At 36.7% G+C, this 14,350-nt stretch overlaps 1 pseudogene across 1 annotated transcript; it reads right to left on the bottom strand.

The window, feature by feature from the left end:
- Positions 1-8,303: 8,303 nt before the first annotated feature.
- LOC308430864 (putative methyl-CpG-binding domain protein 3-like 3) lies at positions 8,304-8,916 on the bottom strand (annotated as a pseudogene). The gene has a single exon. The product of its transcript is annotated as a putative methyl-CpG-binding domain protein 3-like 3 (transcript).
- Positions 8,917-14,350: the final 5,434 nt, after the last annotated feature.

The following is a 14,350-nucleotide window of genomic DNA, read 5'->3' as shown; positions in this document are numbered from 1 at the left end:
CTCTCCATAGACAATACTGGCTTTAGACTCAGAAGACCACCTGCCTCTGCTTCCCAAGTGCTTGATTAAAGGCATGTGCCACTGTCTGGCACAAATGGGGGTTTGTTAGCATGTATTACACTTTGTGGTTTGACTAGGCCAATAGTAACTGTCTCCCCAGAAAAGGGGGCAAGAATACAATTGTTGTTCAGTGAGTGTGAATGCCTCCACTGATTTTTCAGTATTCACTTGAATTGTGGAGTAGTCTTGTAGGGCCAAGGAAATGTTAGTGAACCCCAAAAAACCAAATAGGAGGTAATCTGAGGAAATCACTCCAGGATCTTTGCTCAGGCTCATTCTTGGACTCTGCCCCTTGCTGACACACAGGGCAGTTTTGGTGGAGAGGAGCCTCAAATATCTATCTGTGTAAGATTTTATAGACAGGAACAATAGGAATGAGAGGGTTTCTAGCTGGGCAAGCATCTCATTGAAGAGCTACTATGACCTTTAGCATAATTGGCTGTTGCTGGGAGTAAAACCATAAGCTTAACTTCTGCTGCCCTATGCATTCGTGTTGTTAGGCAGGGTCCTGGGTTTGTTGGAGATTAACCTGGAAATGCTGGATTTGTTAGGGGAGATTAACCTGGACAGGCAAGTCATATTGGGGTTAGGGTAGCAACTGGAACTAGGTTCAGGATTGGTTGGGGTGTGGGGAGGTAACTTGGAAACTAGTGCTAGGTACCAGCCTGTTAGTTTATCTGAGTTTAAGTTCTTTAAAATGGAGACTGAACTTAAATGATTAGGTATTTCAGTCTCTAACACTAGCTACAAAATGCCTCAGGAAAGGATAAATGAACTTTTCAATGAGAGTGAAAAAAAGAATGAGAGGAAAAAGCAAAAGCTTTCTTCATTGCCCTAATATGTATGTTGCTACTAGTATTTCAAGAACACCTAGTTCTGTCATATGTTTTCCAGGGGTGTTGTGGTCCCAGAAGAAGACACTGTCTCAATAAATAAATAAATAAATAAATAAATAAATAAATAAATAAATAAATAAATAAATTTTAAAAATGAGATTTTTAAAAAGTTAGAAGCTTTTAAGTGCCTGGGTGCTGTGGTTACCACACGAGTCTGCTGTGCTCCATGAGAAAGATGCTTACCACTGTGACCCAAGTATTTGCAGGCTCTGTGAAGAAGCCTCCCATAGTTTTGCAAATGATGCTGCATTAGAAATTAATGCTACCTTCAGTGTATGAGGTTTTATGTAGAGGTCTTTGATCCATTTGCACTTGAGCTTTGTACAAGGAGATAAAAATGGATCAATTTGCATTCTTCTACATGCTGACTGCTAGTTGAACTAGCACTATTTGTTGAAAATACTGTCCTTTTTCCATTGAATGTTTCTAGCTCCTTTGTGAAATATCAAGTGACCATAGGTGTGTGGGTTCATTTCTGGGTCTTCGATTCTATTCCATAGGTCTACCTGTCTGTCTCTGTACCAATACCATACAGATTTTTATCACAAATGGTGTAGAAGAAAGCCAACACTTCCAAATAAAAGGCATACTAAATATCTTCAATAAAGTCATAGAATAAAACTTTCCTAACCTAAAGAAAGAGATGCCCATAAACATACAAGAAGCCTACAGAACTTGAAATAGATTGGAACAGAAAAGAAATTTCTCCCATCACATAATAGTCAAAACAACAAATGTTCAAAACAAAGGAAGAATGCTAAAAGCAGTACTATGAAAGCTAAAAGATCCAGGACAGAAATCATACAGACCCTAAGAGAACATAAGTGCCAACCCAGGTTACTATATCCAGCAAAACTCTCAGTTTCCATAGATGGAGAAACCAAGATATTCTAGGACAAAATCAAATTTAGACAATCTCTGTCCACAAACACAGCCCTACAAAGGATAATAGATGGAAAAGTCCAACACAAGGAGGGAAACTACCCCCTAGAAAAATCTTCTTGCAAGAAAACCAAAAGAAGAAAAGCACATAAACATATTTCTATCTCTAACAACAAAAGTAACAGGAAATAACAGTCACTATTTCTTAATATTTCTTGACATCAATGAACCCAATTTCCCAATAAAAAGACATCTACTATCAGGCTAAATAAGAAAGCAAGTTCTAACATTTCGCTGCATACAGGAAAATCATCTGAGTGAAAAATAAACAGATACTACCTCAGAGTAAAAGGTTGGTAAAAAAAAAAAAAAAAAAAAAAAAAAAAAACTTAACTGTTGCAGTAAATATTAAAAAATAAAAAGAAATTTAAAAATGCTTATCTCTTTATCTCACTCCTCAGGCCGGACCCCAATAAGGAGCTGGGTGCACCTCTGGTGCCCAGTCCAAGCAACCATCTTTACTTATTCCTGAAACTCCCTTCCCGGATGGTTTTCTACCGACTGTTCTCTGCCTCGGTCCTGGGGTGTTTCTCTACCCCAAAATCCCACATAAATACAACTCTACAGACTGATAGCTTTTCATACAAGTTTATATATTCAACTCTCAATCCACAAACATTCTACACACAAGATTATATCAAATAGACAAAGATACAAACTGCCCTTCTATATAAGACGCTAGACCTACAAAATCCTTTATGTTCATAGCTATTTAATGCTAATTAATATCACCTGGGTTTGGCTGATTCTTGGGATCATCCATCTTGCCACAACCTTTACCCTCTGTCCTCTGACCTCCTAATACCTCTCAGCCCTCTCCACCTCCCTCGCCCCTCCCAGTCACTGGCTTTCCTTTATTTTACTAATTAAAATGGGAAGGTTCAGCTGGAGTCAGGTCACTAGGCAGCTCTTCTTGGGGAAGTGGAATTAACATTAAAGTACAAACAGGTTCACTTAACAAGCAAATGGTCCCAAGAAACATGCTGGAGGATCACTTCTAATATGGAATAAAATAAGATTTTCAAACAAAAGTCATCAAAAAAGATAAGGAAAAACATTTTTATTCAACAAAGAAAAAAATCTATCAAGATGAACTCTCCATCCTAAACATCTATGATCCGAATACAAGGGGACACACATTGATAAAAGACACTCTACTAAAGCTCAAAGCCAATATTGCACCACACAGAAGTTGCACTAACAGAAGTTATGAACCAAATGAATTTAACAGACATATATAGAACATTTCATCCATATATATTTTTTTCAGTACCTGATGGCATCTTCTCCAAAATTGAACATATAATTGGTCACAAAACAGGCCTCAACAGATACAAAAAGATAGAAATAATCCCATGCATCCCATCAGATCTTCATGGACTAAGGCTGGTCTTCAATAACAACAAAAACAACAAAAAGCCCACGTATACATGGAAACTGAACAGTAATAATTTGGTCAAGGTAGAAATAAAGAAAGAAATTAAGGAGTTTTTAGAATTTAACAAAAATGAAGGCACAACATACCCAAACTTATAGGATATAATGAAAGCAGTGTTAAGAAGGAAGCTGATAGCTCTGAGTGCCTCCAAAAAGAAACTGAAGTGAGAATAAACAAACAGTTTGGCAGAATACCTGAAAGCTCTAGAACAAAAATCAGAAACACCCAAAAGAAATAGACAACAGGAAATAATCAAACTCAGAACTGAAATCAACCAAAAAGAACTATACAAATAATCAACAAAACAAGGAGCTGTTTTTTTTTTTTTTCTTTTCTTTTTCTTTTTGAGAAAATCAACGAGATGGATAAACCACTAGCCAGAAACTAGAGGATACAGAGAGTGTATCTGAATTAACAAAATTAGAGATGAAAGGAAATACAGAACAATACAAACACAAAATTCAAGAAATCACATCCTACTAAAAAAGCCTGTACTAAACAAAACTGAAATATCTAGAGGAAATAGACAATTTTCTAGACAGATATCAGGTACAAAAGTTAAATTGGGAACAGATAAAGCATCTAAACAGTCCCATATCCCATAAAGAAATAGAAGCAGTCATAGTAGAAACAGTCATCAAAAGCCTCCTAACCAAAAAAGATCAGGACCAGATAGGTTTAGTGCAGAATTCTATCAGACCTTCATAGAAGGCCCAATTCCAATACTCTTCAAACTATTCTACAAAATAGAAACTGAGGGGACACTACCCAACTCATTCTTCGACGCCACAATTATGCTCACACCTAAGCCACATAAAAACCCTACAAAGATAGAACTTTAGACAAACTTTCCTCATAAACATCAATACAAAAACAGTCAATAAAATACTTACAAATCGAATCCAAGAACACATCAAAACAATCATCCATCATGATGATGTAGGTCTCATCCCAGGGATGCAGGGATGGTAAACTATGTGGAAGTACATCAACATAATCTGCTATATAAGCAAACTCAAAGAAAAACACCACATGATTAGATGCTGAGAAAGCATTTGACAAATTTCAACACCCCTTCATGTTAAAAGTCTTGGAAAGATCAGGAATTCAAAGCCCATACCTAAACATAGTAAAAGCAATATACAGCAAACCCACAGCCAACCTCAAACTGAATGGTGAGAAACTGGTCACAATCCCACTAAAATCAGGAACCAGACAAGGCTGCCCACTCTCCCACTACCTTTTAAATATAGTACTGGAAGTCCTAGCCAGAGAAATTTGACAGCACAAAGGCATCAAAGGGATACAAATTGGAAAGGAAGAAATCAAAATATCACTATTTGCAGATGATATGATAGTGTACTTAAGAGACATCAAAAGTTCCACAAGAGAATTACTACAGCTGTTTAAAAACTTCAGCAAAGTGGCTGGATATAAAATCAACTCAAACAAGTAGAGCCTTTCTCTACTTAAAGGATAAACAGGTTGAGAAAGACATTAGGGAAATTACTGTCTTCACAATAGTCACAATGAATGTAAAATAACTTAATGAGACTCTAACCAAGCCAGTCAAAAATCTGTATGACAAGAACATCACATCTCTGAAGAAGGAAATTAAAGAAGTCCTCAGAAGATGGAAAGATCTTCCATGCTCATGGATTGGAAGGACAAACATTGTAAAAGTGCCCATCTTGCCGAAAGCAATCTACAGACTCAATGCAATCCCCATCAAAATTCCAACTCAATTCTAAGTAGAGTTAGAAAAGCAATTTGCAAATTTATTTGGGATAACAAAAAGCCCAGGATAGCTAAAACTATTCTCAACAATAAAAGAACTTCCTGGAGAATCACCAGCCCTGGCCTCAAGCTGTATTACTGATCAATTGTGATAGAAACTACATGGTACTGGTACAGAGGCAGGTGAATCAGTGGAACAGAACTGAAGACCCAGAAATGAACCTACACTCCTATGATCACTTGATCTTTTTCAAAGGAGCTAAAAAATTCAATGAAAGGACAGCCTCTTCTACAAATAGTGCTGTTTCAACTAAATGGCAGTCAGCATATAGAAGAATGCAAATTGATCCAGTCTTATCTCTTTGTACAAAGCTCACATTTAAGTGGCTCAAAGATCTCCACATAAAACCAGGTACACTGAAAGTAATAGAACAGAAAGTGGGGAAAAGCTTAGAACACATAAGCACAGAGGAGATTTTCCTGAACAGAACACCAATGGCTTATGCTCTAAAATCAAAACTGAACAAATGGGACCTCATGAAATTGCAAAGTTCTGTAAGGCAAAGAACACTGTAAAGAGGACAAAACACTAACCAACAGATTGTGAACAAATCTTTACTAATCCTACACCTGATAGGGGCTAATATCCAATATATTTGAATAACTCAAAAAAATAAACTCCAGAGAATCAAATAACTATACCTCTCCTGAGGATATACTCAAAAGATGCTCTAACATATACATATAACAAGAACATATGCTCTGCCATGTTTACAGCACCTTATTTATAATAGCCAGAAGATAGAAAGAACCGAGATGTCCTTTAAACAGAGGAATGGATACAGAAATTCTAATATATTTACACAATGGAATATTACTCAGCTATTAAAAACAATGACTCCCTGAAATTTTTGGCAAGTGGATGAAACTAAAAACTATCATGCTGAGTGATGTAACCCAGTCACAAAAGAACACTCATGGTATGCTGTCACTGATAAACCAATACTAGCCCCAAAAGCTCAGAATACTCAAAAAATAATTCACAGACCTTATTAAGCTCAAAAAGAAGAAAGGCCAGAATATAGATGCCTCAGTCCCTCTTAGGAAGGAGAACAAAACACTCACAGGAGGAAATACAGGGACAAATAGAGAAGCAGGGGTTGAAGAAAAGATTATCCAGACTGCTTCACCTGAGGATCCATGCAATTGGAAGCCTCTAAACCCAGACACTATTGCTAATGCCAAGAAATGTTTACTGTCAGGAGCCTCATATGGATGCCTCTCATGCCAAAGCCACACTGATACTGGTGAGGATGCTTTCAGCTAATCATCAGACTGAGCATGGGGACCCCAAAGAAGGAGCTAGAAAAAGGACTGAAGGAGCTGAAAGGGTTTGCAACCCCATAGGAAGAACAACATTATCAAACAACCACACCCTTCACAGCTTCCAGGGACTAAAATACCAAGCAAAGAGCACACATGGAGGAAACCCATGGCTTCAGTTGCATATGTAGCAGAGGATAGCATTTTCCGATATCAATGGGAGGAGAAGCCTTTTGGCCAATGAAGGCTCTTTTTCCCAGTGTAGGGGAATGCCAAGGTGCTGAGCTGGGAGTGGATGGTTGGGAGAAGGAGCACATTCATTGAGGCAAGTGGAGGGATAGAGGGGAAGTGAGTTGGGGGAAATGTAAATACAGAGAATATCTAATAAAAAAATAGAAGAAAAGGAGTGGAAAATACCAGAAGAAAAAGATCTGTAGCACATGACGTATAGTGTGGTAGTGAGGTAGAGGAAAATATGTCAAAGTACATTATTAGTTCTTTCGTAGTCAGGGATTTTTTGTGAAACTGTTTTCTCACCTAAGACAACCTAGTTAGATCACATAGTCCTTAAACTGACAGGGATCTGCCTGCCACTGCTCGGATCAAAGATGTGTGCTAGCACACACAGGTATGTTATGATGTTGTATGAAAATAACCTCATGGAATTTTATATAATTAGGAATATTAATTTATTTTAAATTAGCTATAGAATATGGAGGTATAGCTCATGATAGAGCAGTAGTATAAATGGATAGATAGATGACAGGTATAACAGCATCTGTAATAATATCTTTATGTCATTAAATTACTATCCCCTAAAAGATTCTCTGGACTTTTATTTAAAATGTAAACCTTTATTGATAGTTTGGATTGCAACAGAGAGTTCCACAAAATTAAACAGGTCCCAAGACAGTCATATAAAAAGTTGCTGCGCATAGGTTCATTAGTAAAAGCATTAACAACATAAATACTTAGTATAAAACACTAAATAAGCCCTCAGGTCAATTATTCCTGTATAATAAAAGTAAATTAAAAATAATTTACAATTAGGTAAGGGATTCTTGCTTGTAATAACATTCATCAGGCTAAACCAGAAGAATCAAATTCAAGGTCTAACTGGCCCAAATAGTCAAACTCCAACAATCACCAAATTTCTAAAAATTGTAACCTGAAATTGAACAATTTTGAGTAAAGAGATCCTCTCCCAGTAAATCTAATATAAATGCATCTATTGTTAAACCATGGACATAGCACTACAGAGCAGATTAGTATATCTATTGAGGATTGCCTCTTTCCCAGGCCTGAGGCAACTGGAGGTGGATCCAGTCTTAAACCTAAACACCTAGCAAGTAGCAGTTGCTTGGTAGGAGGCAACAGAAAATTAAATTCAAGGCCTCAAGGCCACCAGGCCTGTTTAGCCTAAGTTAAAGCTTTGTTACTACCTAGTTGCTCCACAAAACCAGCTGCTAAATTCATAGACCCTATTCATCTAAATTCTATATAATAAGGAATTTCTTTTGCTCTGTAAGTTGCTGTCAGATCTATCCCAGAGTCCTACTGTAGATCACAATTGACCAAAAGGATGCTTTTTACATGGAATCTCTTACAGAACATTTCTATTCAAACTGGAAAAACTATGATTACAAACACTACTGCTTAAATTTTTTGCCTTTCCAAAGCCTATAAAGGAATGAGTTGGGTTTATAAAATTTGTTATTTAAAGATATACGAGTAATGCTGGGTGATGGTGGCACGTGCATTTAAACTCAACATTATGGAGGCAGAGGCAGGGTTCCAGGACAATCAGGGTCATATCTGGAAACAGTGTGTTGAAAAACAAAACAAAACAACAAATAAAGTTCCTTCAAGGACTCACAAAGACCTCAACACCTGTTTTCCAGTCATGTTTATTCCCTCATGTTCTCTGCCTGCTTGGCCAGCCTGTCTGCCTCCAAGGCCTCTGCCAGTCTCTTCCTGGCTCTCATCACATTTCTAGTCTGTCTCCAGATGTCGGCAGTAGTTACGTTTTGTGGAGTGAGATGGTAACAGGTGAAGAGGCACTGGCACCGTTACCCCTTGACTGGAGAAAGATGCTGACAACCAAAGAGCCACTTGTTCAGTGTTTTCCGAGCATGGGGGCTGGACAGAGGTGACTTCTCCAGGAGTGAGCTGATCCTTGACATCACTTTGGTTGTTGGCTTCATTCTGCATTCGCAGTGCAATTCTTTCTACAGGGTTTGCAAGCTCCAATGGACATGATAGATCCCCTTTACTGTCTCCAACTTGTTTCTGTACTCTTTTCAGTGCACAGAGCTGCTGGGGCTTCTTCAGATTCACTTCCTCTCCCGTGTACCTGGTTTGATTCTCAGTATATGAAGTTATGGTCACAGGCTTTGGGAAGATGCAACTGGTCTGCCTCACAGCATTCCTGGCAGTAACACAGTGTCTGGGTTTGATCTTCATCTTGTTCTTGGCAACCTCAATCGTCCTTCTCTTCTCTTGTAATTTGTTGGGTATCATACTTCTTTTGAGTCTTCCCTTTGAAAACAAAGTGAAGTTTAAACACAGGATGAATTCTATGCCTTGTTATGGAGACTTTTCTAGGTCATGGATATTACACCATTCCTTTTCTCTGAAGAACTAGGTTCCAGATTTGAAGGCTAGCTCCCTAAGACTGATGCTATAAACACTCTGTTTCCCAGGCTTTTAGGACATCTAGCTCATGTGACTATCAAGGATAGGAAATTGAGGGTCTCTATCAAACAAGTTACACACAGATTCCCTCCATCTTTCTTTAAGGATGCTACTCTTTTCTTTCTTATGTTCACTGTGTGCTGATGCTCCAAACTTTCCTCAGTGACACACTGACATCACTAGTACAGAAGTATACAGTTTCAATTTGTGCAAGAACTCTAGATGTTTTTTTTCAAGGACAAAAATCATCCAACAATGTATTTCACAGAGCAAAGCATGCTCATTTGGGACTAGTGAAGTACATTTTACATTTTCCTACCAAATATTAACAAATAGTTAACAGCTGTACACAGGACATCAACTTATGTCAAGTACAACTATGCACTAAATTAAGGAGGTTTACATACAAAGAAAAAGGACAAGGGTGAACATTCCACAGTAATGTGAATTAAGTACTCACTATGGAAGGCTGGCTTGAAACTGAGTTTCCTGAAAGACCCTCCATGGTTGCAGACTCCATCCTACAGGTTCCACCAGAGACGCATATAAGGCTTGAGTTGCTTGAAATGGTAGTGTCTGTCTCACCTAATCCTCCTTTTATATAGAAAAGAGAGAGACAAGCTAATTATCAGATAATCTAACCCACAAAGGAATATTAAAACTGTCAGGGAATAAATCAATTGATGGATAATCTAACTCACATATAAACTGGACAGTAGATTTTACTTTTTCGGATAAAATGATCAATGGACAATTCAAGGGAGATACTGTGTCATACCCATATGATTTGAGGATACTTAAGTCTTTAAATAAAAGTAAAAATATCTTTGATACTATTAATAAAGAAATAAACATTTAAATGAGGTGATAATTGTCTCTTAAAGATTACATTTTAAAAACTGTCTATAAGCCCAGTGTGGTGCATACACCTTTAATCCCACGCACCTGAGAAGCAGGAGCTAGTGGATTTCTGTGAGTCTGAGCAGAACCTGGTCCACAAACCTTGTTCAAGGACATCCAAAACAGTTACACAGAGAAACCCTGTTTCCAAAAACAGAAAACAAAGCATCAACAAAATTGTCTATAAGGAATGATTGAATATTCTGATCTATATATACAGAACAAGGACAGGACTAATCTACTCAGTATACACAATATATCACTGATATTTTTATATCAACATATATCATCCACTTTTTTTTTCTCTATGCTTCAACATCTCCAAATACATTCTAAAGGAATAGCCATAACTGTTTCTATATTGATAAGTTTTCATACTTTTAAAAAGACAGATACTTCCTATAGATCTCAGACTGGCCTGGAACTCACAGGAGCTTCTGCTTTTGTCTTTCCAGTATTTAGATTAAAGATGTGCAAGGCCCCACCTAAACCATCAGTTATGTGCAGGATAAAATAAGAGAATATTTTTATGTTCATCAGGGTTGGGTGTGAGGGTATACTTCTTTAATCACAGCATTTTGGAGGGAGAGACTGGCAGATCTCTGAGTGGACCATCAAGAACTACATAGTGAGACCCTTTCTCAAAGAGAAAAAATTAAAAACAAAAAAAAAAAAAAACTGCTTACCAATAGAATATTTGAAACATACTCTATGCTTTATAGAAATAACCTATAGAAGTGTTAATATAATGCGTAGGTATTAAAAGAGAAATTGTTATTCTGTATATTGAAATTTTATGTTATTCCTTATAAATCATGCTCATATTACTTATCAGCCCCTTGGTTAACTTTGCCTTCATGCACCATAGGATTATACACATACTTGGTTTTTCAGACAGTTTCTCTGTAACACTGGCTGTCCTGAAATTCACTCTGTAGACCAGGCTGACCTCAACTCAGAGATCTGCCTGCCTCTGCCTCCTGAGTACTGTGAATAAACGTGTGCACCACCACTGCCCAGATAGAAGTGCACATTATTACTCAACTTTTCTCTACATAAACATGGTGTAGGTACATACAGATCTATGTTCTTACCCTAATAAATAAGTCATTAATCTTTTTTATACATGCTAACACAAACATTTTAAAGACCCATGTCTAATGTTATATCTTAGGAAAATGTGATTCTATTTTTGATCCTTCTTCATACCTGAATTTATATTATTATAAATCTTAATTCTAATATAACTTAATTCCAGAAAAACACTTTATGGATGCATAAAATAACAGAAGAATGAAAACTTTTCAATCAATGAGGAGAACATAATTTCTTTGTGCAGAGTACATTAAAAAGACATAGACAAAATTATGATTTATAACACAGGAATTATAATAGTTGCTAATAATTATCAAACTAGATTAAAAAGATGGGAGCAACCCACAGTATTGAAGAAGCAATTTGAATTACATGTATCCTGTTATGTTCTGACTCCGCCCCAGCCTCCCAGAATAGCTGTAACAATTTTGTTCATGCCTGGGAGGTATCTCATATTGTTACTGTAACATTCCTGACAGTCATTGACACAGAGAAGTGATTTGGCTCAAGGATATCCTGACCATATACCCTGTTTATTTCTGTATGCTATGAATGTTCTGTATGAGGTTTGTTAATATTAAACACCATAAAGCATTATGTAGAAACCACCAAATTAAAGGTCAATATGAACTATTGAGTCTAAAATATTTAGAGTCAGACCTGAGCACCATGCCATCCTTCCTGCAACTATCTATAAGCTCAGTGCATTTTTTGTGACTAATACTGAAAAATGCTAATAATAAGCTGAAGTTTATTATTATAATAACGCTCTGACCCAACACAAGAAGAAAAATTACTCCCTAGAATAAGCAAGAAAACCAAAATAAGAAAGATACACAGATGTAATTCTACCTCTAACAGCAAAAATAGCAGGAAACAACAATCACTATTCCTTAATATCTCTCAACATAAATGAATTCAGTTCCCCAATAAACAGACATAAATTATCAGACATAAACAGAATTCCTACCTGTTCAATATATTACTGGAAGTCCTGGCCAGAGCAATTAGACAGCAAAAGGAAATTAAAGGGATACAAATCAAAAAGGAAGAAGTAAAAATATCACTATTTGCAAATGACATGATAATGTACTTAAGTGACCCCAAAAATTTCACCAGAGAACTTCTACAGCTGATAAAAAACTTAGGCAAAGTGGCTGGATAGAAAATTAACTCAAACAAATCAGTAGCCTTCCTCTACTCAAAGGACAAACATGCTGAGAAAGAAATTAGGGAAAAGATACTCTTCACAATAGTCACAAATAATATGAAATACCTTGGTGTGACTCTAACTAAGCAAGTGAAGGACCTGTATGACATTTCACATCTCTAACGAAGAAAATTGAGAAAGATCTCAGAAAATGGAAAGATCTCCCATGCTCATGGATTGGAAGGATCAACATTGTAAAAATGGCCATCTTACCAAAAGCAATCTACAGATGCAATGCAATTCCTAACAAAATTCCAACCCAATTCTTCATAGAGTTGGAAAGAGCAATGTGGAAATTCATCTGGAATAACAAAAGACAGAGAATAGCTAAATCCACCTTCAAAAACAAGAAAACATCTGTGGGAATCTCCATCCCTAACCTCAAGCTATATTACGAGGCAATTGTGCTAAAAAACTGCATGGTACATGTACAGAGATAGGCACATGGATCAATGGAATAGAGTAGAAAATCCAGAAATTAACCCTCACATATATGGACACATATATGGATTTTTGACAAAGGAGCTGTAAACATTCAATGGAAAAAGGACAGCCTATTCAACAAGTGGTGTTGTTTCACCTGGCACTCAGCATGCAGAAGAATAAAAATAGATCCTTTCTTATCTCCTGGTACAAAGCTCAAGTGCAAGTGGATCAAAAATCTCCACATAAAACCAGGTACACTAAAACTATTAGAAGAGAAAGTGGGGAAAACCTTAGAACATATAAGCACAGGGAAAATTTTTCTGAACAGAACACCAATGGCTTGTACTCTAAGACCAAGAATTGACAAATGGGACTTAATGAGATTGCAAAGTTTCTGTAAGGCTAAGGACACTGTCATGAAAATAAAATGGTAGCCAATAGATTGGGAATAGATCTTTACCATCCCCACATGTGATAGAGGACTAATATCTAATATATATAAAGAACTCAAGAAGTTAGACTCCAGAGAATCAAACAATCTCATTAAAAAATGGATTACAGAGCTAAACAAAGAATTCTCGGCTGAGAAACATGGAATGGCTGAGAAGCACCTAAGGAAATGCTCAACATCCCTAGCCATCAGGGAAATGTAAATCAAAACAACCTGAGATTCCTCTTCACACCAGTTAGAATGCCTAAGAAAAAAACTCAGATGACAGCAGATGCTGGCGAGGATGCAGAGAAAAAGAGACACTTCTCCACTGTTGGTGGGGTTGTAAGCTGGTGCAACCTCTCTGGAAACTACTCTGGCAGTTCCTCAGGAAACTGGACATAGTACCTGAAGACACAGTTATTCCACTTCTGGGTATAAACCCCAAAGATGCTCCAACATACAATAAGAACACATGCTCCACCATGTTCATAGCAGCCCTATTTATAATAGCCAGAAGCTGGAAAGAACCCAGATGTCCTTCAGCAGATGAATGGATACAAAAATTGTGGTATATTTACACAATGGAGTACTACTCAGCTATTAGAAACAATGACTTTATGAAATTCCTAGGAAAATGGATGTATCTAGAGAATATCATCCTGAGTGAGGTAACCCAGTCACAAAAGAAAGACATAATATGCAGTCACTGATAATTGGATACTAGCCCCAGAAAGCTCTGAGTGTCCAAGAAACAACTCATAGACCATATGAAGCTCAAAAAAAGAAAGGCCAAAAAGTTGAAGCCTCAGTCCTTCCTACAAATAAATAAATAAATAAATAATACATATATAGCATCCTCTCAAAGTGGGGTACACCTAGACCTTAAATCATTAATAACTCAAGAGCTAAGAAGATAGCCTTGTGGCAATTTTTGGTATTTAAAAACGATTATGTTTAGTCTTTACACACCAAGAAAATTTTGGCTATTTTCATGATATGTTTTGTTTTACATTTACTTTATGCTCATTGTAGCTAGTAAGATTCAATGCATATTATCAAACCTTTAAAAAAATCAAGTACTGACAAAAATATATTCATATAATTTTATGCCAAAATGCTTTTAATAATCTGTACATGTATCTGTTTTTTTTTAATAAAGTTGTAAGAAAATGAAAAAAATAATGCTCTGTTATCTC

The sequence above is a fragment of the Micromys minutus genome, assembly GCF_963924665.1.
Source record: "Micromys minutus genome assembly, chromosome: 16".
NCBI classification, from domain to species: domain Eukaryota; kingdom Metazoa; phylum Chordata; class Mammalia; order Rodentia; family Muridae; genus Micromys; species Micromys minutus.
The sequence above is the reverse complement of the archived record's forward strand: the minus strand, read 5'-3'. Positions and strand labels throughout refer to the sequence as shown.